The sequence below is a fragment of the Primulina eburnea genome, chromosome 15 (assembly GCF_022965805.1).
Source record: "Primulina eburnea isolate SZY01 chromosome 15, ASM2296580v1, whole genome shotgun sequence".
Taxonomy (NCBI): Eukaryota; Viridiplantae; Streptophyta; class Magnoliopsida; order Lamiales; family Gesneriaceae; genus Primulina; species Primulina eburnea.
Window position 1 is genome coordinate 10,135,206 of NC_133115.1, and position 24,886 is coordinate 10,160,091.

A 24,886-nucleotide genomic window follows, 5' to 3' on the forward strand; every position below is an offset into this window, starting at 1 on the left:
CTATTTTTTTATTAGAAAAAGGCTAAACAAAAAGAAAGCCGAGCTACATTTTCTGAATTAAAAGGCGGAAATAGATCAGATAACATCTGAGATTAAAATATTTAAAGACATTAAGATCTACTATAGAAGAGTTTAGAATTTTATTCTTTGCTTCTTTAGAAAGATAAAAAATCCCACCAACCTTGAAGTTGGCCTGTGAAACCAGTAATAATGGCTTGAGCAATTTGCCTATCATTATTACCTTTTATCTTTGCCGCAGAAGAATATATTAACATTTGTTTAATAATAGTTTTAATCTGATATTCAGATTTTCCATCTATATTCCATTCAGTAATGGCTTCTCCATTAAACTGAACGTAATCTTTTTTCTCTTCAATTTGAAGATCAACAGGTGTAGCCTTTTTATAAAAAGGTTTTACAATTGATACTTTATGCATTTTATTAATCTGCATTTCATCTTCTGACGAACTAGAAATATTATCTAGTTGTTCAGATTTGGTAATTACCGAAATAGAACCTTTTTTCTTTAATATTAATTTTTTGTAATCGATCTATTAAACCTTCCATAAAATCATCATCTTTTTTAGAACTTAAAAGAAAATTTTCTTTTTTAAGATTAGGAGGAGGTTTTATCATCAAAGTTTTTGAACTTTCACCACTAGAATTTCCTTGTTTGGAATTTGATAAAATCTCTTCTATTCTAGTAGTCTGATTTCTTAAAGAATGTAAAGTAAGATTGGTAAAATTATTCTGTTGAATAATATGGTCAAAATTACCATGCCCTATTTCTGATTTTATAGGGGCAGCATATATTTCTTTATTACCCTTTTTAATTTGTAAAGTAGTAAAAGGAGGATGAATCTCAAAAGATTCTTCTCCAGTTTCATGAACATATAATTTATATGTTGATTCAATAGTATTTATAAAAGACTCATCTTTAAAATTTGGAAATATTTTATTCCTTGCTGGAAAATATAAATTTTCCATCCATTTGAAAAAATCTAAATTTAATTTAGTTTCTTCAATCCATTCTAAGTATCTTGAAACATATAATGTTTGTTGTTTTGAATTTAAACAGCTTAAAAACCATTTTTTCTTATTAAGATTTTTAATCTTATCTAAACTCTTTTGGATAGAGTTATTATTAATAACCATAACATTATATCCCATATCAGAAAAAGTAGGAGAATTTGATTTTTTGTTATTAACAGAATAACTTCGTTGAAATCTAGACGTACTAGATTCAGGAATATCTACTTTATATTCTGGATGAGATACATTATCATTAGTCTTTTGAAGACCAGATATACTAATTTTTTCAAAATCAGATATAGAAGAAGTAGAATTCCTACTTTCTTCAGGAAGTTTAATTCGTAAATGTCTTTGAGATGAGAATTTTATTTGGTATTTTCCAGTTTTGAATATTTTTCTCGAAATTTTCAGAAATAATTAATTCTTTGTTCTTAGTATTACTACTTGAAGATTTATTCTTCGTAAAAGATCGTATTAATTTATCCATTCAAGAATATGGTAGATACTGTCAAGGCTTTACCCTGCCTTACCCTTTGGCTTTACAGGCCTTATGGAACCCGACTTAAGGATTTCTCCCGGGTATAACTACCTTCTTCTTTACAGAATAAAAGAATAAGATCGTAATAGAAGAATAACTTTTATTAATTTCTGAAGAATTTCTTCAATCTTACTTTAAATTCTTTAAGAAATCAGACTACTAGAATAGAAGAGATTTTATCAAATTCCAAACAAGGAAATTCTAGTGGTGAAAGTTCAAAAACTTTGATGATAAAACCTCCTCCTAATCTTAAAAAAAAAAAATTTCTTTTAAGTTCTAAAAAAGATGATGATTTTATGGAAGGTTTAATAGATCGATTACAAAAAATTAATATTAAAGAAAAAGGTTCTATTTCGGTAATTACCAAATCTGAACAACTAGATAATATTTCTAGTTCGTCAGAAGATGAAATGCAGATTAATAAAATGCATAAAGTATCAATTGTAAAACCTTTTTATAAAAAGGCTACACCTGTTGATCTTCAAATTGAAGAGAAAAAAGATTATGTTCAGTTTAATGGAGAAGCCATTACTGAATGGAATATAGATGGAAAATCTGAATATCAGATTAAAACTATTATTAAACAAATGTTAATATATTGTTCTGCGGCAAAGATAAAAGGTAATAATGATAGGCAAATTGCTCAAGCCATTATTACTGGTTTCACAGGCCAACTTCAAGGTTGGTGGGATTTTTATCTTTCTAAAGAAGCAAAGAATAAAATTCTAAACTCTTCTATAGTAGATCTTAATGGAAGAGAAGAGTCAGATGCTGTAAATACACTTATTTATACAATTTTATCTAATTTTATTGGAGCTAATGAACTCCAATTAGATCGATCTCAAGAACAATTAATGAATTTGAGATGCCCAACACTATCTGAATTCAGATGGTATAAAGATGTTTTTATGACCAAGGTTTTAACTAGAAATGATTGCAATGCAAATTTCTGGAAAGAAAAATTTATTTCTGGACTTCCAGTTCTTTTTGCTGAAAGAGTAAAAAATAGATTAAAATCTAAATCTCCAACAAATTCCATAGATTGGAACATTCTTACTTACGGAGATTTATCTGCAGAAATAACTGCAGAAGGAATTAATCTTTGCAATGATATCAAGCTAAAAAGACAACTTGATATGCAAAAAGAAGAAAATAGAAATATTATTGGTGATTTTTGTGAGCAAATAGGCTTTCAACCAATACAATATCCTAAAAGGGATAAGAAAAAGAAAAGATTTCCTTTTAAAAGGAAAACCCATTATATAAAAGATAAAGAAAAATCTAAAAGATATTCTAAGAAAAAGTTTAAAAAACCTATAAAAAATGACTCTACTAAAGTTCCAGTATGCTGGAAGTGTGGAAAGATTGGACATAAAGCTAATAAGTGTTATGTCAAGAAAAAGATTAATAATCTCAATATAAACAATGATTTAAAAGAATCATTGATAAATATTCTTCTTAATACAGAAGAAAATCTAAAGGAAAAAGATTTTTATATCAATATTATTGATAATGAATTATCTGAATATTCTAACAGTAGTACAGATAATGATTCTGAAATATCAGAAAATAAAATTTGCAATCCAGATTGTGATTGTGATACATGTCTCATAAATTTTATGGGATTAGAAATCAATGTCATATCAAATGAAGAAACTTTCATTTTAGATCTCATAGATCAAATAAAGGACCCTATAGAAAAAAGAAAAGCTATAGAACATTATTTAAATATGGCAAATCACAAGCCGACTAAACTTGTACAAAATACCGTACAAGAACATGAATTATATTCTTATAATAAAATATTAGAAAAGGCTAAACAAAAAGAAAGAGAGCCTACTATTTCTGAATTAAAAGGAGAAATAGATCAGATAAAATCTGAGATAAAATATTTAAAAGAAAGAGTAAATACTCTTAGTATTAATAATAATACTTGGGACAAAGATTCTACTTCTGAGGAAGAAGAAGAAGAAGATATTTTACCAAAAAATGATAATGATCAAGAAATAAATCAAATGGTATGGATCAATAAAATTGATCAGATTATTTCTCAAAAATGGTACTCAAAAGTAACATTAATTATTAACAATAAATTTAAAATTACTATTGAAGCATTATTAGATACAGGAGCTGATGTAAATTGCATCAGTGAAGGAATTGTACCGTCTAAATATTATAAAAAGACTACTCAATTTATCACTGCTGCTAATAAGCAACCTCTTATAGTTAATTACAAATTGTCTGATGTGGCAATATGTAATTCTGGAGTTTGTTAATACAACTTTTATTCTCATCAAAAATATATCTACTCCTGTGATTTTAGGAACTCCATTTTTTCAAATGTTGTTTCCTATTAATAAAATTAATGAAAATGGTTTATATACCAACATTAAAGGTAATGATTTATTTTTCCCATTCACAACAATACCAGTTTCAAAATCTATAAATATTTTACAAAAAATAGTTAGCAATAAAGAAAATTTTATTACTTCATTAAAAGATGAAATTCTTTTTAAAAATATTAAAGATAAGTTAAAATCTGATAAAATTCAGGAAAAAATAAAAATTATTTCAGAAATCATATCTAAAGAGATATGCGCTGATGTTCCTAATGCTTTTTGGAATAGGAAAAAACATCAAGTCAGTCTTCCTTATACAGATGATTTTTCTGAGGATAAAATTCCTACAAAAGCAAGGCCTATAGCCATGGGGCCTAGACTTTTAAATTACTGCAAAGAAGAAATTGATAGTCTTCTTAAAAAGGAGTTAATCAGACCAAGTAATAGTCCTTGGAGTTGTCCAGCTTTCTATGTTGAAAATGCAGCTGAAATTGAAAGAGGAGCTCCAAGACTTGTTATCAATTATAAACCGCTTAATAAAGCATTAAAATGGATAAAGCATCCATTACCAAATAAAAGAGACTTACTTAATAGATTATTTAAAGGAAAAGTATTCTCTTCTTTTGATTTAAAATCAGGATTTTATCAAATTCTTCTAAAAGAAGAAGATAAATATAAAACAGCTTTTACTGTACCATTTGGCCATTACGAATAGAATGTAATGCCATTTGGATTAAAAAATGCTCCAATGGAATTTCAAAATATAATGAATGAAATTTATAATTCTTATACAGATTATATTATTGTCTATATAGATGATGTCCTTATATATTCTGATAATATTGATCAGCATTTTAAACATTTAAATATATTTATTCAAATTACTAAAAAAGCTGGTTTGGCAGTAAATCAGAAAAAAGTAAAACTTTTTCAAACCAAAATAAATTCTTAGGACATTATATTGAAAATGGAATAATAATTCCTATAGAAAGAGCAATTGTTTTTGCTGATAAATTTCCTGATAAAATCACTGATGTAAATCAATTACAAAGATTTCTTGGAAGTCTTAATTATATAGGAGATTTTTATAAAGATCTCGCTCAAGATTGTAAATTATTATTTCAAAGGTTAAAGAAAAATCCTCAACCATGGACTAATAGTCATACTCTTGCCATACAAAAAATAAAAGAAAGAGTTAAAGAACTCCCTTGTTTATCTATTGCTAATCCAGAAGCATTTAAAATAGTTGAAACAGACGCCTCTGATATTGGATATGGAGGAATACTTAAACAACAATTAGATAATACATCTAAAGAAATTCTTGTGAGATATACTTCTGGTACTTGGAATAATACTCAAAAGAATTACTCTACAATAAAGAAAGAAATCCTTTCAATTGTTAAATGTATTACAAAATTTGAAAGTGATCTTTTAAATAAGAAATTTTTATTAAGAGTTGATTGCAAATCTGCCAAAGATATTCTTTTAAAAGATGTTAAAGTAATAGCATCTAAACAAATATTTGCTAGATGGCAAGCAATTTTAGCTTGTTTTGATTTTGATATTGAACATATTTCTGGAAAATCTAATTCTTTACCAGATTTTCTAACTAGAGAATTCTTGCAGGGATCAGCCTTGGAAGACAGTCTTAAAAAGACCAGCTACCGGGAAGAAGCCCATGAATAAGCCACCTTTCAAAAGAGGTGCTACTGTTCCTCAGCCAAATATGGCTAACACAGAGGAAGAAAAGTTTGATCCAATAAAAGAATTTGTAGATGATCCAACTGCATATGACATTCATTATTATAATAATGCTATATTTGCCTTAAAGGGATCAAAAGAGGAATTAAAATATCCTTATCTAATTTCAGGATGTCTTAATTGCTGTCCTGTTGACAAAGATCTAAAAGGTCTATCCCCAATTCATATAGCTCAAAGCTATTTAATCAAATATTTACAACCCATATTGGGGAGAAAAACTCGTGATTATTTTGAAACAATTCTAGTCGAAACTGGCTCAGTTGAAATCCAACATATGGATCGTAATCGCGATTACGCTTTTTCTAAAATGATAATAAAAAAGATTATCCCAGCTGCTAATTGGGGTTTACCCCTTGGTCAAGCACGACAATTAAACACCTTTCAGGCAATACCTAATATGTTTAATTACCATGATTATATCATGGCCTGGGACATCATTGTTTTATATGAAAATTCTCAAAGAAAACATTCATGGTGGATAAAATTCCAATTAGATGATATTCATCAATTTATACCAAGTTGGTTTAAAACTTTTTTCTTCTCATGGGGGGTAATGCCTTCCATTCTTCCGAGAAATGTTAAAAACATATGGAATAAGTTTCTAAATGCAAACACGCAGTTTGATGGTTTAACAGCCATATTACAATTCGCCATTAATTATAATGTTCCTTGGATTATTCGATGGGAATATGGACTACAGGATATGGCTAAGGAGAAATTTGATCTCAAATATACTTCTACTTTCTTAATCAGAAAAGTTCTCATCAAATGGTGGGGTAAAGAAGATTTCTTTGCAGAAGGCAAAGTATATGACCGTCAAGGGGTAATAGCTCTGGGAGTTGCCAGAGAAACCATGAAGAATTTAAATCATGATACCCCAACACAGACAACACTATTAAAAGAACTTTTTCAACATCTGGACAAGGATACCATTACTTCTATGTTCACAGAAGTTTTTGGTGAAAAATCAAATTTACCCACTCAAGAATCAACCTCCTCAAAAGGAAAGGAAAAAATGGAGGATGATACACAGATGACCGATCAAGATGATCTACAAGATGCTCAGGACCCATATGAGGGTGACGACATATTTGCATTATTGAATGCATGAGCTGGAAGTCACTAATGTCAGTGGAAGAAAAGGCAGGTCATCACGAGACTCATAGTCTTTGTAATAAAGTATGTATTATTGAGTGAGTGTTTTACTTTCCTCGTGTCATGTTTTTATTGGTATAAACACTGTAGCTAGTATGTATTGTTTTGCTATTTAAGGAGTGGTTGCCCTTTGTGAACCACACACCAAAAATTCTCTACTACCTTCTAATAATAAGAGTTCGAAGTTTTCTCCAGTTCCAGAGTTCTCATTTTAGAGTTTCATCATTTTATCAATGTAAGTTTATGTCTTACAATTATATTTATGATCCTCCATTTGATTACATTATGCCATCTGCAAATTATATTGTAACTTTAAAAAAGAAAATTAAATTAATTAAAACTCAAATTGAGGTTCTTGAGAATCAGTTAAAAGACCCCGAAATCAATCCTGTTTATAAACAGTGGTTTACATATCCTCATCTGGAAAGATCCAGAATTACCTTAAAGGCTTACGAGAAACAAAGTTCACATTTAGCTGCTTAAAGCCGAAGATTTTAGCTGAAGATTTGAAGATCTTCATTCAACCTAAATTAAGGTTGTAATTTAATCTAGTGTATTTGTAACAGTGGTTTTAATAGTGGTATCTAGTGGTATCAGAGCCATTGTAATTGAAGAAATTCTTCAGAAATTAATAAAAGTTATTCTTCTATTACGATCTTATTCTTTTATTCTGTAAAGAAGAAGGTAGTTATACCCGGGAGAAATCCTTAAGTCGGGTTCCATAAGGCCTGTAAAGCCAAAGGGTAAGGCAGGGTAAAGCCTTGACAGTATCTACCATATTCTTGAATGGATAAATTAATACGATCTTTTACGAAGAATAAATCTTCAAGTAGTAATACTAAGAACAAAGAATTAATTATTTCTGAAAATTTCGAGAAAAATATTCAAAACTGGAAAATACCAGTATCTTCAATTATGAAGATCTATAGATCTAATGGATTTAATTTTAAATCCGACTATATTATTAAAACAATTGAAGAAGCAATTCCTCTAAAAGGAGGATATGACTCATTTAGTTTATTATCTCAAAGACTTGTAAATATTCACAAACAAAATTACAAATTTATGCATTTGGGAATGATACAAGTAGGTTTAAAACCTCTTACCAGATTAGGCTTAAATACTTCAGCTTTAATTTTGGTACGAGACCAAAGGCATAATAAATTTGAAGATTCCTTATTAGGAATTGTAGAGTCCTCATTATGCGAAGGACCAATACATTTTAGTTGTTTCCCTAATTTTCCAATTTCTCTTTCTGATCCAAATATCATGAAAGCTCTCACTTTAAATATAAAAACTGAAGGTTTTGATATGATAGATGGAACAGAAAATGTTGTTCTATTATATAGAATTTGTTACAAAGTCATGAATTCAACGATATCTAATTTTAGAATCAATACTAATCAAATTAGTTCAAAAAGAGGAGAAACTACTCTTTTCATAACTGATATTACTAAAAGTAATATTATGATTCCTAAAACAATTAATTGGAGCCAAGTTACTCTGCCAGAAATCTGGAAAATGGAAAGTATAGCCCCTTCTTTAAAAGAAGAATCTAGAAAGCTAGAAAGTATAATTCAATATGTTGATGGTTATCGGTTTATATCGATAGGGATATTAGCACCAGAGCAGAGATACTATTGATATCAATCCAACCAGAGAAAAGAGAATACCATCTTATTGCTATCTTATTGATATGCTATTGCTACAGTTATTGCTACAGTATTCATGTTTCAGAGTTGATGGTATTTATGATTTCAAAGTCATGTTTTACAGAGTATACTATGTATCATTGTTATGTAAGAGTTCCACTTGCTGAGATTTATTCTCATTTCAGTTTATTCATGTGATGCAGATCAGAGTGCAGACCCTGGACGTTGACTGTGGATAGGGGTCATATGAATACACCGTTGGAAGGATGATTTTGATGGCATGATCATAGGGATGATGTTTTGTATTTTTGTTATTTCATTTGAATGATCATGTATTACTATTTTGTAAAGATGTTTAAAGAAATGTATTTTGAAACTCCTTCCATATTTTAAAGAAAATTTTATTTCCGCTGTGTATTTTTAATGTTATGGGTCAGGGTGTCACATTTAGTGGTATCAGAGCGGTGTTCTTCGGACCAATGCATATGACTTCGTCTACTTTCAACTGTCCGGGTATGTTTTCTTGCCTCTATCCATTGTTATATATTGATATGTCTTTTGTGAGCACATTGTAGAGTAGAGGATGCCACCTAAGAGGAAAGCTGTAGAGGTTGTGATGGGTTTTTGTGTAATAGCCGAGCCCGGTGTACGGTACGATTTAAGTTTCGTTTGTTATTTGGGATATTTGATTAGATGTTCAGAGTTGTATTTTTGGGCTATAGTATTGTTAGTTTTATTGTCTTGAGGTGTTAGTTGATGTTGGTTGTTCGTTTCAGAGTTTCGGATCGATTCTAGTTGCATGGGAATAGTGCTTTGCCGTGACCTGAGTGCACCCGCGCTCTTAACTGGAGTGCCCCCGCGGTGTACTGTGCTGTTTTGGAGTTGGAATGCCGTGAGCACACCGCACCCGCGGTGATGTAGAGACCGCCCCTGCGGTAGAGACCGCACCCGCGCTGCTTGCGTCGCCGCACCTGCGCTGTTCGTGTTCCAGAATTTTTGAGAATGCCGTAACCATTGCGCACCCGCGGTGCTTAGAGGAGCGCACCCGCGGTGAAGGTATGGGCGAGTTTTTAAGCTACTTTTTGGAGTGGTTGGCCATACTTTCCCTTTCTTTTCTCCTCCATTCTCGACTTTTCTCTCCATTTCAAGGGTTTTCAGTCATTTCTTTCCTTTCCTATCTTCGATTCAGGCGTTTGTTTGGAATTTCGACTTGAGTTCGACGTTCTCCTTGGTGCTAGGAAGCTTGGGTAAGCTTTTGGTGCGATTCTGTTAAGGTTGTAAATTAAGAGTTATTTAGGTTGGTTGTTTATGTGGATTTATGGATTATTTAGCTTGTAATCTTGGATATTTAGTTGATATTGGTGTTATTTGTGGATTATTTGTTGTAGGTGGTGATCAAGAGCTAAGTTGAGGTGTTTGTTGTGGTTTGTAAGTGGAAATTCATTCCTTTTGCTCACATGATTATATATGTATGTGTTTCAAAGAGTTTATTGTGTTATTCCCTTTCATTTGATCCATAGTATGTATTGTTATATGTATTGGAGGCATTGTATGTCTCATTATTGATTAAAGGGAATACAAAGAGATATATAGAGTTCAAAGTGATTGTTAAAACCAGAGAAGAGTTTAAATGTTTTCGGATTGATAAATACATAGTCAGAGATTGCATGCAATATTAGATGATCATCGCCTATAGGCTTATATCCCTCAGAGTTATCGGTTTATATCGATTTGGGATACGAGCACCCCAGAGCAGAGATACTATTGATATCAATCCCTAGAGCAAAAGAGAAATACCATCATATTTTTATGCTATTGCTATGTTAGTGATATTCAGAGTTTACAGTTCAGAGTTGATGGTATTTATGATTTCAAAGATATGTTTTACAGAGTTATTGTTCATTATTATATAAGAGTTCCACTTGCTGAGATTTATTCTCATTCCAGTTATTTTCATGTGATGCAGATCAGAGTTGTGCCCTCGGGACGTTGACTGTGGATTGGGGGTCATATGCATACACCGTTGGAAGGATGATTTTGGCATGATCATAGGAATGATGTTTTGTTTTTGTTATGTCATTTAAATGATCATGTATTTATTTTGTAAAGATATTTGATGAAATGTATTTTGAAACTCCTTCCGTATATTTTAAAGAGAAAATTTTATTTCCGCTGCGTATTTATTTTAAAAGAGGATCGGGGTGTCACATTTAGTGGTATCAGAGCGGTGTTCTTCGGACCAATGCATATGACTTCGTCTACTTTCAACTGTCCGGGTATGTTTTCTTTGCATCTATCTATTGTTATGTATTGATTGGTGTCTTGTGAGCATTGTAGAGTTTAGGATGCCTCCTAAGCGTAAGGCGTCAGAGGGGGAGGATAGTTCGTCCTCGAGAGTTGTCGACGAGTTCGGCAAGTTACTGAAGGAGCAGGCTAAGGTTCACAGTGAGCAGATCCAGCAGTTGCTTAGACTGCAAGGAGCAGGCCAGGGCAGAGGCCAAGGTAGGGGGCAGGTTGCTCCAGTAGCAGTTGGTTCTGATGCTATCTTTTCTGCGTTTAAGAGGATGGATCCACCCGAGTTTCCAGGCAGCTCCGATCCTTTAGCTGCAGTAGAGTGGGTCAAGGCTTTGGAGGCGATTTTTGATCATCTCCACTATGAGGACAGAGACCGTATCAGTTGTGCTGTTTTCATGCTGGTTAAAGCTGCACGTTTGTGGTGGAATGCGACCAAGGTTGGCATTGATGTTTCTACTTTGAAGTGGTCTGAGTTTACTGAGCTTTTCTACGACAAGTACTTTCCTGATGCACTGCGAGCGAGGAAGGTTACAGAGTTCTTGGAGCTTCATCAGGGGAGCTTGAATGTGGACGAGTATATTCTCAGGTTCGAGGAGGGTTGCCTTTTTGCTCCGTACATTGCTACTAGTGATAAAGATAAAGGCGCTCACTTCATTCGAGGTCTTAGAGCGGAGATCAGGCGTGATATCAATATGTCCAAGGCTGTGACTTTCAAGGAGATTGTGTCCAAGGCGTTGCTAGCAGAGCAGGACGAGAAGGATATCGCCAGGGAGAGACAAGCGAGGCACCAGGCTAGTGTTCAAAGAGGCCAGAGTTCAGGTCAGCGTGGCAGAGATCGATTCAAGGGGAAGGGCAAGGTGGATCAGAGTCCTAGGCCACCGTCAGTGCCAGTTGCTCCGTCTGATTCTGAGAGATCTTTGTGTCCCAAGTGTGGCAGACCTCATCGTGGAGAGTGTAGATTTGGCACTCGTTCTTGTTATCGTTGTGGCATGCCAGGCCATATTTCCAGAGATTGTCCTAAGGGAGCTAGCCAGGAGAAGGTGCAGGGTCGTATCTTTTCGATGACTAAGGAAGGTATTAATCGTAATTCTTCTGTAATCTCTAGTTCCATTTTAATTTCAGGCAGAGTAGCTACTACTTTGATTGATACTGGTGCTACTCATTCTTTTATGTCTGAATTGTTTTTGAGATCTTTGGGTATAGTTCCTTCTGTTATTCCCCTCCAGCTTAGTGTTGTTTTGCCTTCGGGAGATGTTTTGTGCCCGACTTCCATAGTGTATGCGTGCCCCGTTCGTTTTGTTGATCGAGAGGTCTTTGCTGATTTGATTGTGATCCCGATGGTTGCCTTTGATGTTATTCTTGGCATGGATTGGCTGTCGACCTATCGTGCTGTTATTGATTGCGTTGCTAAGACGGTGACTTTTGCAGATGATGGCCAGGGAGGAGTTCTCGCCAGCTCAGGTACTTCGCTGGTCCTTCCTTTTATTTCGTGTCATGATGCTGAGAGGCTATTGTGTAGAGGTTGTGATGTTTTTCTAGCATCTGTTGTGGATATGGATAGACTGATTAAGTTGAATATTGATGATATTGATGTGGTGAGGGAGTTTGCGGATGTGTTTGAGGATGATGTTCCGGGTTTGCCGCCGGATAGGGATGTAGAGTTTGTTATTGATCTTGCTCCAGGTACGGTTCCTATTTCTAAGGCTCCGTATAGGATGGCTCCTACCGAGATGAAAGAGTTGAAGACGCAGTTGCAGGATCTTCTAGATAAGGGTTTCATTCGTCCGAGTTCTTCGCCTTGGGGAGCTCCGGTTCTATTTGTTAAGAAGAAGGACGGGTCTTTGCGTCTGTGTATCGATTACAGAGAGCTCAACAAAGTGACGATCAAGAACAAGTATCCGTTGCCACGGATTGACGATCTATTTGACCAACTCCAGGGTGCCACTGTTTTCTCGAAGATTGATCTTCGGTCTGGCTACTATCAGTTGAAGGTTAGGGAGTCTGATATCCCTAAGACGGCTTTCAGGACCAGGTATGGTCACTATGAGTTTCTCGTGATGTCTTTTGGTTTGACCAATGCCCCTTCTGTTTTCATGGACCTGATGAACCGTGTGTTCAAGCCGTATTTGGATAGCTTCGTCATTGTCTTTATCGACGATATCTTGATCTATTCCAAGACCAGAGAGCTTCATTCAGAGCATCTCAGAGTTGTTCTCCAGTTGCTGAGAGAGCGGAGGTTGTTTGCTAAGTTGAAGAAGTGTGAGTTTTGGCTGGATCAGATTTCTTTTCTAGGCCATGTCGTTTCGAGGGATGGCATTGCTGTTGATCCGATGAAGATAGAGGCGATTCAGAAGTGGCCTATTCCTACGACTGTTTCAGAGGTACGCAGTTTCCTTGGTTTGGCGGGTTATTATCGTCGTTTCATTTCGGATTTTTCCAAGATTGCCCTGCCATTGTCCAATCTGACAAGGAAGACTGTGAAGTTCGACTGGTCTTTAGATTGCCAGAGTGCATTTCAGGAGTTGAAGGATAGATTGACGTCAGCTCCTATTCTCGCATTGCCCAGTGATTCAGAGGACTTTGTTGTCTTTACCGATGCGTCGAAGAAGGGTCTCGGTGCAGTGTTGATGCAGAGAGGTAAGGTCATTGCCTATGCTTCTCGCCAGTTGAAGGATTACGAGAAGAATTATCCGACGCATGATTTAGAGTTGGCAGCTGTGGTTTTCGCCTTGAAGATTTGGAGACACTACTTGTATGGCGAAAAGTGTGAGATCTTCACAGACCACAAGAGTTTGAAATATCTGTTTTCTCAGAGAGAGCTCAATATGCGGCAAAGGAGGTGGTTAGAGCTGGTCAAAGATTACGATGTGACTATCAGTTATCACCCAGGGAAGGCGAATGTTGTGGCTGATGCTTTAAGCCGCAAGTCGAGTGTTTCATTGAGTTCTTTGATTCAGAGACCGTTGCTGATGGATTTGCAGAGAGAGGAGATTGATCTGGTGATTCCAGGCACCATTGCTCGTCTTTCAGCGTTAGTTATTCGATCTTCATTGACGGACAGGATCCGTAGAGAGCAGTCGACTGATGTTCAGTTGTCAGAGTTGAGAGATAGAGCAGAGATTAGAGGTAATTTAGAGTTCGCCTTGAATGGTGATGGTTTGGTGACTTTTAGAGGTCGTATTTGTGTTCCTGTTGGCGATGATATTCGTAGAGATATTCTGACAGAGGCTCATACCGCGCCGTATTCGATTCATCCAGGCAGTACGAAGATGTATCAGGATCTTCGTCGACTCTACTGGTGGCCAGGTATGAAGAAGGATGTTGCCGTGTTCATTTCTCAGTGCCTTACTTTTCAGCAGGTGAAGATTGAGCACCAGAGACCTGCTGGGACATTGTTGTCGTTGCCGATTCCTCAGTGGAAGTGGGAGCATATTACGATGGATTTCGTGACTGGTCTTCCCAGAGTGCGGAGAGGTTTCAATTCTATTTGGGTTATCGTTGATAGATTGACTAAGTCAGCGCACTTTCTTCCAGTCCAGACGACGTATTCGATGAACCAGTATGCCGAGGACTACATAGCAGAGATTGTCAGACTTCATGGTGTCCCTGTGTCGATCGTGTCTGATCGTGACCCCAGATTTACTTCAGAGTTTTGGAAGAGTTTGCACAGAGCTATGGGTTCGCGATTAGCGTTCAGTACAGCCTATCATCCTCAGAGTGATGGTCAGTCAGAGAGAGTCATTCAGATTCTTGAGGATATGCTCAGAGCGTGTACTATTGACTTTCCAGGTAGCTCGGATTCTTTGTTGCCTTTGGCTGAGTTCACTTATAATAATAGCTACCAGGCGACGATTGGCATGGCACCGTATGAGGAACTTTATGGCAGGAAGTGCAGATCGCCCTTGTATTGGGACGAGGTTGGTGAGAGGAAGATGTTGGGACCAGAGTTGGTCCAGCAGACTGCTGATGTTGTTGCTGTTATCAGAGAAAGGATGAAGACTGCCCAGTCCAGACAAAAGAGCTATGCAGATGTTCGTCGCAGACCTTTGCAGTTCGAGGTTGGCGACCATGTGTTTCTGAAGATAGCACCTCTCAAAGGTGTGATGAGATTTGGTAAGAAGGGCAAGTTGAGTCCTAGATTTATTGGTCCATTCGAGATATTGGATAGAGTTGGCGATCGAGCCTACAGATTAGCCCTACCTCCAGATCTTGACAGAGTTCATAATGTGTTTCACGTTTCGATGCTCAGGAAGTATGTTGCAGATCCTTCCCATGTTCTACGCCATGAGCCATTGGACTTGACGCCGAATTTGACATATCAAGAGATTCCGATTCAGATTTTGGATCGCACAGTTAGAGTTCTGAGGAACAAAGAGATCGGCATTGTCAAAGTTCTTTGGAGGAACCATTTGATAGAGGAGGCTACGTGGGAACCAGAGGATGAGATGAGAGAGAAGTATCCTGAGTTCTTCGTGCCGTGACGTCAATTTCGCGGACGAAATTCCCTTAAGGGGGGGAGATTGTAATAGCCGAGCCCGGTGTACGGTACGATTTAAGTTTCGTTTGTTATTTGGGATATTTGATTAGATGTTCAGAGTTGTATTTTTGGGCTATAGTATTGTTAGTTTTATTGTCTTGAGGTGTTAGTTGATGTTGGTTGTTCGTTTCAGAGTTTCGGATCGATTCTAGTTGCATGGGAATAGTGCTTTGCCGTGACCTGAGTGCACCCGCGCTCTTAACTGGAGTGCCCCCGCGGTGTACTGTGCTGTTTTGGAGTTGGAATGCCGTGAGCACACCGCACCCGCGGTGATGTAGAGACCGCCCCTGCGGTAGAGACCGCACCCGCGCTGCTTGCGTCGCCGCACCTGCGCTGTTCGTGTTCCAGAATTTTTGAGAATGCCGTAACCATTGCGCACCCGCGGTGCTTAGAGGAGCGCACCCGCGGTGAAGGTATGGGCGAGTTTTTAAGCTACTTTTTGGAGTGGTTGGCCATACTTTCCCTTTCTTTTCTCCTCCATTCTCGACTTTTCTCTCCATTTCAAGGGTTTTCAGTCATTTCTTTCCTTTCCTATCTTCGATTCAGGCGTTTGTTTGGAATTTCGACTTGAGTTCGACGTTCTCCTTGGTGCTAGGAAGCTTGGGTAAGCTTTTGGTGCGATTCTGTTAAGGTTGTAAATTAAGAGTTATTTAGGTTGGTTGTTTATGTGGATTTATGGATTATTTAGCTTGTAATCTTGGATATTTAGTTGATATTGGTGTTATTTGTGGATTATTTGTTGTAGGTGGTGATCAAGAGCTAAGTTGAGGTGTTTGTTGTGGTTTGTAAGTGGAAATTCATTCCTTTTGCTCACATGATTATATATGTATATGTTTCAAAGAGTTTATTGTGTTATTCCCTTTCATTGGATCCATAGTATGTATTGTTATATGTATTGGAGGCATTGTATGTCTCATTATTGATTAAAGGGAATACAAAGAGATATATAGAGTTCAAAGTGATTGTTAAAACCAGAGAAGAGTTTAAATGTTTTCGGATTGATAAATACATAGTCAGAGATTGCATGCAATATTAGATGATCATCGCCTATAGGCTTATATCCCTCAGAGTTATCGGTTTATATCGATTTGGGATACGAGCACCCCAGAGCAGAGATACTATTGATATCAATCCCCAGAGCAAAAGAGAAATACCATCATATTTTTATGCTATTGCTATGTTAGTGATATTCAGAGTTTACAGTTCAGAGTTGATGGTATTTATGATTTCAAAGATATGTTTTACAGAGTTATTGTTCATTGTTATATAAGAGTTCCACTTGCTGAGATTTATTCTCATTCCAGTTATTTTCATGTGATGCAGATCAGAGTTGTGCCCCGGGACGTTGACTGTGGATTGGGGGTCATATGCATACACCGTTGGAAGGATGATTTTGGCATGATCATAGGAATGATGTTTTGTTTTTGTTATGTCATTTAAATGATCATGTATTTATTTTGTAAAGATATTTGATGAAATGTATTTTGAAACTCCTTCCGTATATTTTAAAGAGAAAATTTTATTTCCGCTGCGTATTTATTTTAAAAGAGGATCGGGGTGTCAAATTTTGGCTTCTATGGTTGATGTGGATAGCATGGTTAAGTTGAATATTGATGATATTGATGAGATGAGAGAGAGATATCCTGAGTTGTTCGTGCAGTGACGTCAATTTCGGGGACGAAATTCCTCTAAGGAGGGGAGATTGTAATAGCCGAGCCCGGTGTACGGTATGGTTTAAGATTTTGTATGATTATTGGCTATTTGGGTAAGTTTATGTATAGTTTGGATGTTAAGAGTTTCGAGTTATGATTTATAGTATGGTTGGTTATAGATGATGTGCAGTGTTATTGTAGCGGCGTTACGATTAAATTCATGATAAATGGTATATTGATCCAAATGAGGTGAGGCCAATTGGAGTGGTTAGATAAGACATAAGGCTATAACTTTCTTATTTTGAGTTTTGTTCAAATCATTGTGGAAGGTAAGCCAAAAGTGTCCCGAAGAGTGTTGTGTGTTTCGATGTTCCTCCAGTGACACATGTTGGGAGATTTAGCATAACTTTTTACTCAGACATCCAAATGATCTGAAATTTCGAGGGAGTCAAGATAAGACATAGAGCTACAACTTTGTAGTTTACTACTTTTTCCAATTCGGACGGGAAGAGGCGTTTCTGAGGTGATCTTTGTAGAAGCTGTGCGCAGAGTAAGATTTGGTCCGAAGGTAGAGCGCACCCGCGGTCATGTAAGGACCGCACCCGTGGTCCCAGTGGTTCAGGAATTGATATTTGGTCGTAGGCTTGGCGCACCCGCGGTCCTTGTGTTGCCGCACCCGCGGTGGAGGTATGGGCGAGATATTTAGTGCTTTTTGGAGTGGTTGGCCATCACTTTACCTTTTTCTCTTCTCTTTCATTTCGAATTCTCTCCATTTCTTAGGGTTTTCCCTCATTTCTTTCATTTCCTATCTTCAATCCAAGCGTTTAGTTTGCGATTCGACTTGAGATCGACGTTCTCCTTGGTGCTAGGAAGCTTATGTAAGCTTTTGGTGCGATTCTTTTAAGGTTTTGAGTTAAGAGTTGACTTGGGTTTGTTATTCTTGTGGATTTATGGATTTATTGTTATGGATTCTTGGATATAGAGTTGATGTTGGTGTTATTTATGGATTATTGTTGTAGGTGGTGAACCAAGAGCTAAGTTTGAGGTGTTCTATTGGGTTGTAAGTGGAATTTCATCCCTTTGCTCACATGATGTTATATGTATTGTGTTTCAAAGGTTTTAATGTGTTATTCCCTTCATTTGATTCATGTTTATGTATTGATTTCATTGATATGTATATTGAAGGCATTTTATGTCTCACTATTGTTAAAAGGGAATACAAAAGAAAATAAGAGATTGTGAAACGACGGCTTTAAATGCTATTCAGAGTTCAAATGTTTCTATTGGATTGATAAATATATAGCCAGAGAATTGCATGCAATTAGTTGATCAACGACCATAGGCTTTTATCCCTCAGAGTTATCGGTTTATATCGATAGGGATATTAGCACCAGAGCAGAGATACTATTGATATCAATCCAACCAGAGAAAAGAGAATACCATCTTATTGCTATCTTATTGATATGCTATTGCTACAGTTATTGCTACAGTATTCATGTTTCAGAGTTGATGGTATTTATGATTTCAAAGTCATGTTTTACAGAGTATACTATGTATCATTGTTATGTAAGAGTTCCACTTGCTGAGATTTATTCTCATTTCAGTTTATTCATGTGATGCAGATCAGAGTGCAGACCCTGGACGTTGACTGTGGATAGGGGTCATATGCATACACCGTTGGAAGGATGATTTTGATGGCATGATCATAGGGATGATGTTTTGTATTTTTGTTATTTCATTTGAATGATCATGTATTACTATTTTGTAAAGAGGTATCACATTTAGTGGTATCAGAGCGGTGTTCTTCGGACCAATGCATATGACTTCGTCTACTTTCAACTGTCCGGGTATGTTTTCTTGCATCTATCCATTGTTATATATTGATATGTCTTTTGTGAGCCCATTGTAGAGTAGAGGATGCCACCTAAGAGGAAAGCAGTAGAGGGTGAGGATAGTTCTTCCTCGAGAGTTGTCGACGAGTTCGGCAAGTTGCTTAAAGAGCAGGCCAAGGTCCATACTGAGCAGATCCAGCAGTTGCTCCGATTGCAAGGAGCAGGTCAGGGCAGAGGCCAAGTGAGAGGGCAAGTTGTTCAGGCTGTTGGCACTGATGCCATATTTTCTGATTTCAAGAGGATGGATCCGCCAGAATTTTCAGGGAGCACCGATCCTTTAGTTGCTGTAGAGTGGGTCAAGGCTTTAGAGGCGATCTTCGATCATCTCCACTACGAGGACAGAGACCGTATCAGTTGCGCTGTATTCATGTTGGTTAAAGCTGCTCGCATATGGTGGAATGCGACCAAAGTTGGAGTTGATGTCTCGACATTGAAGTGGTCAGAGTTTACAGACTTGTTCTATGACAAGTATTTCCCCGACGAACTTCGAGCAAGGAAGGTTACTGAGTTCTTGGAGCTTCGACAGGGGAGCTTGAACGTTGACGAGTATATTCTGAAGTTTGAGGAGGGTTGCTTGTTTGCTCCTTACATTGCTTCCAATGACAGAGATAAAGGCGCTCATTTCATTCGAGGCCTTAGAGCTGAGATTCGTAGAGATATCAACATGTCCAAGGCCGTGACTTTCAAGGAGATCGTGTCCAAAGCTTTGTTGGCAGAGCAGGACGAGAAGGACATTGCCCGGGAGAGGCAAGCGAGACACCAGGCCATTGCTCAGAGGGGCCAGAGTTCGAGTCAGAGAGGCAGAGATCGATTCAAGGGGAAGGGCAAGATGGATTCGAATCCTAGAGCACCGGCAGTTCCAGTTGTTTCATCTGATCCCGAGAAGCCTTTGTGTCCCAAGTGTGGGAGACATCATAGGGGAGAGTGCAGATTTGGCACTCATTCTTGCTATCGTTGTGGCACGGCAGGCCACATTGCCCGAGATTGTCCAAGAGGAGCTAGCCAAGGAAAGGTGCAGGGTCGCATCTTTGCGATGACGAAGGAAGGTATTAATCATGATTTTTCTGTGATCTCTAGTACTATTTTGATTTCAGGCAGAGTAGCTACGACTTTGATTGATACTGGTGCTACTTATTCTTTTATGTCTGAATTGTTTTTGAGATCTTTGGGTATAGTTCCTTCTGTTATTCCCCTCCAGTTCAATGTTGTTTTGCCTTCGGGAGATGTCTTGTGCCCGACGTCTATTGTGTATGCTTGCCCTGTTCGTATTGATGATAGAGAGGTCTTTGCTGATTTGATTGTGATCCCGATGGTTGCCTTTGATGTTATTCTTGGCATGGATTGGCTGTCGACCTATCGTGCTGTTATCGATTGCGTTGTTAAGACGGTGACTTTTGCAGATGATAGCAATAAGGGAGGTTCGCTCCCCAGTGCAGGTACTTCGCTGGTCCTTCCTTTTATTTCTTGCCTTGAGGCTGAGAGATTGCTATGTAGAGGTTGCGATGGATTTCTTGCTTCTATTGTGGATGTGGATGGTATGGTTAAGTTGAATATTGATGATATCGATGTGGTGAGGGAGTTTGCTGATGTGTTTGAGGATGATGTTCCGAGTTTGCCGTCGGACAGAGATGTTGAGTTTGTCATTGATTTAGCTCCAGGTACGGTTCCTATTTCTAAGGCTCCGTACAGGATGGCCCCTACCGAGATGAAGGAGTTGAAGGCGCAGTTGCAGGATCTTTTGGACAAGGGTTTTATTCGTCCGAGTTCTTCGCCTTGGGGAGCTCCGGTTCTGTTTGTTAAGAAGAAGGATGGGTCTTTGCGGCTGTGTATTGACTACCGAGAGCTTAACAAAGTGACTGTCAAGAATAAGTATCCGTTGCCACGGATTGATGATTTGTTTGATCAACTTCATGGTGCCACTGTCTTTTCGAAGATTGATCTTCGGTCTGGCTACTATCAATTGAAGGTTAGGGAGTCCGATATCCCTAAGACGGCGTTCAGGACCAGGTATGGTCACTATGAGTTTCTCGTGATGTCTTTTGGTCTGACCAATGCCCCTTCAGTCTTCATGGATCTGATGAACCGAGTGTTCAAGCCGTTCTTGGATAGCTTCGTCATTGTCTTCATCGATGATATCCTGATCTATTCCAAGACCAGAGAGCTTCATGCAGAGCATCTCAGAGTTGTGCTTCAGTTGTTGAGAGAGAGGAGGCTGTTTGCCAAGTTGAAGAAGTGCGAGTTTTGGTTGGATCAGATTTCTTTTCTAGGCCATGTCGTTTCGAAGGATGGCATTGCCGTTGATCCAGTGAAGATAGAGGCGATTCAGAAGTGGCCTATTCCTACCACTGTCTCAGAGGTACGCAGTTTCCTTGGATTGGCGGGTTACTATCGTCGTTTCATTTCAGATTTTTCCAAGATTGCCCTGCCATTGTCCAATCTGACGAGGAAGACTGTGAAGTTCGAGTGGTCCATTGATTGCCAGAGTGCATTTCAAGAATTGAAGGATAGATTGACGACAGCTCCTGTTCTTTCATTGCCTAGTGGTTCAGAGGATTTTGTTGTCTTTACCGATGCGTCGAAGAAAGGCCTTGGTGCAGTGCTGATGCAGCGAGGTAAGGTCATTGCTTATGCTTCTCGCCAGTTGAAGGATTACGAGAAGAATTATCCGACGCATGATTTGGAGCTGGCAGCTGTGGTTTTCGCCTTGAAGATTTGGAGACATTATTTGTATGGCGAAAAGTGTGAGATCTTCACAGACCACAAGAGTTTGAAGTATCTGTTTTCTCAGAGAGAGCTCAATACGCGACAGAGGAGGTGGTTAGAGCTTGTCAAAGATTATGATGTGACGATCAGTTATCACCCAGGGAAGGCGAACGTTGTGGCTGATGCGTTGAGCCGTAAGTCGAGTTTTTCCTTGAGTTCTTTGATTCAGAGGCCATTGTTGATGGATTTGCAGAGAGAGGAGATTGCTTTGGTAGTTCCGGGGACTATTGCTCGCCTTTCAGCGTTGGTCATTCGGGCTACATTGACGGACAGGATCCGTAGAGAGCAGACTGACGATGTTCAGTTGACAGAGTTGAGAGCTAGAGCAGAGGAGAGAGGTAACTCAGAGTTTGCGTTAAATGGAGATGGTTTGGTGACTTTCAGAGGCCGTATCTGTGTTCCTATTGGCGATGACATTCGACGAGACATTCTGACAGAGGCTCATACCGCGCCATATTCGATTCATCCAGGCAGTACGAAGATGTATCAGGATCTTCGTCGACTTTTTTGGTGGCCAGGTATGAAGAAAGATGTTGCTTTGTTCATTTCTCAGTGCCTTACTTGTCAGCAGGTGAAGATTGAGCACCAGAGACCTGCTGGGACATTGCTATCTTTGCCGATTCCTCAGTGGAAGTGGGAGCATATTACGATGGATTTCGTGACTGGTCTTCCCAGAGTGCAGAGAGGTTTCAATTCTTTTTGGGTTATCGTTGATCGATTGACCAAGTCAGCGCATTTTCTCCCAGTCAAGACAACGTATTCCATGAACCAGTATGCCGAGGATTACATAGCAGAGATTGTTAGACTTCATGGTGTGCATGTGTCGATTGTGTCTGATCGTGACCCCAGGTTTACTTCAGAGTTTTGGAAGAGTTTGCACAGAGCTATGGGTTCGCGGTTAGCGTTTAGTACAACTTATCACCCTCAGAGCGACGGTCAGTCAGAGAGAGTCATTCAGATTCTAGAGGACATGCTCAGAGCTTGTACTATTGATTATCCAGGTAGCTGGGATTCTAAGTTGCCTTTGGTTGAGTTCACATATAATAACAGTTACCAGACGACGATTGGCATGGCACCGTATGAGGCACTTTATGGCAGGAAGTGCAGATCTCCCTTGTATTGGGATGAGGTTGGTGAGAGGATGATGTTGGGACCAGAGTTGGTCCAGCAGACTGCTGATGTTGTTGCTGTGATCCGAGAGAGGATGAAGACAGCGCAGTCGAGACAGAAGAGCTATGCAGATGTTCGTCGTAGACCTTTGCAGTTCGAGGTTGGCGATCATGTGTTTCTGAAGATAGCACCTCTCAAGGGTGTGATGCGGTTTGGCAAGAAGGGTAAGTTGAGCCCGAGGTTTATTGGTCCATTTGAGATATTGGACAGAGTTGGTGATCGAGCCTACAGATTAGCCCTACCGCCAGATCTTGACAGAGTTCACAATGTGTTTCATGTTTCGATGCTCAGGAAGTATATTGCTAATCCTTCCCATGTTCTTCACCACGAGCCATTGGACATTGACTCCGAATTTGACTTATCAAGAGATTCCGATTCAGATTCTGGATCGCAGAGTTAGAGTTTTGAGAAACAAAGAGATCGGCATTGTTAAAGTCCTTCGGAGGAACCATTTAATCGAAGAGGCTACGTGGGAACCAGAGGATGAGATGAGAGAGAAGTATCCTGAGTTGTTCGTGCAGTGACGTCAATTTCGCGGACGAAATTCCTCTAAGGAGGGGAGATTGTAATAGCCGAGCCCGGTGTACGGTACGGTTTAAGTTTCGTATTTATTTGGGTTATGTGATTAGATGTTTAGAGTTGTGTTTTGGGCCATAGTATTATTGGTTATTATTGTTCTTGAGGTGTTAGTTGTTGTTGGTTGTTCGTTTCAGAGTTTCGGATCGATTTTGGTTAGTTGAATTTTGATCATTGCCGTGACAAGAGTACACCCGCGCTCTTAGAGGAGTGCCCCCGCGGTGTACTATTCATGATTTTGGAGTTGGGAAGTCGTAGCAGGACCGCACCCGCGGTAGTGCAAGGACCGCACCCGCGGTGATGACCGCACCCGCGGTGGTTGCAGCGCTGCACCCGCGGTGTTTGTGTTCCAGAATTATTGTGTTGTGCCGTGAGCTAGGCGCACCCGCGGTGCTTGTAGCAGCGCACCCGCGGTCTAGGTATGGGCGAGATATTTAGTTACTTTTTGGAGTTGTTGGCCATACCTTATCCTTTTCCTTCCTTCTCATTTCCGATTTTCTCTCCATTTGCAAGGGTTTTCTTCCATTTCATTTGCTTCCTATCTTCGATTCGTGGATTTAGTTCGATTTTCGACTTGAGATCGAGGATCTCCTTGGTGCTAGGAAGCTAAGGTAAGTTTTTGGTTGAGTTCTATCATGGTTTTGGAAGATGAGATGTTATAGGTGGATGTTTTGTTGGTTTAATAGATTATTTGACTTGAGTTTTTGGATATAGAGTTGATGTTGGTGTTATTTATGGATTATTGTTGTAGGTGGTGTACCAAGAGTTATATCAAGGTGTTATTGTGGTTTGTAAGTGGAAATTCATCCCTTTTGCTCACATGATGTTATATGTATTGTGTTTTAAAGGTTTTACTATGATATTCCCTTCAATTAATTCATTGTTATGTATCGATTTCATTGATATGTATATTGGAGGCATTTTATGTCTCATTATTGTTCAAAGGGAATACAAGAGAAAAGAAACAGTTTCAAAGTGATTGTTAAATCCAAGAGAGAGTTTAAATGTTTTTATTGGATTGATAGATACATAGTCAGAGATTGCATGCAATTAGTTGATCAACGACCATAGGCTTATATCCCTCAGAGTTATCGGTTTATATCGATTTGGGATACGAGCACCCCAGAGCAGAGATACTATTGATATCAATCCAACCAGAGTAAAGAGAAATACCATCTTATTGCTATGTTATTGCTATGCTATTGCTACAGTATTCATGATTCAGAGTTGATGGTATTTATGATTTCAAAGCTATGTTTTACAGAGTATATGTTCATTGCTATGTAAGAGTTCCACTTGCTGAGATTTATTCTCATTTCAGTTATTTCATGTGATGCAGATCAGAGTGGTGGCCCGGGACGTTGACTGTGGACAGGGGGTCATATGCATACACCGTTGGAAGGAAGATTTTGGCATGATCATAGGAATGATGTTTTGTATTTTGTTATGTCATTCGAATGATCATGTATTGTTATTTTGTAAAGATGTATAAAGAATTGTATTTTGAAACTCCTTCCATATTTT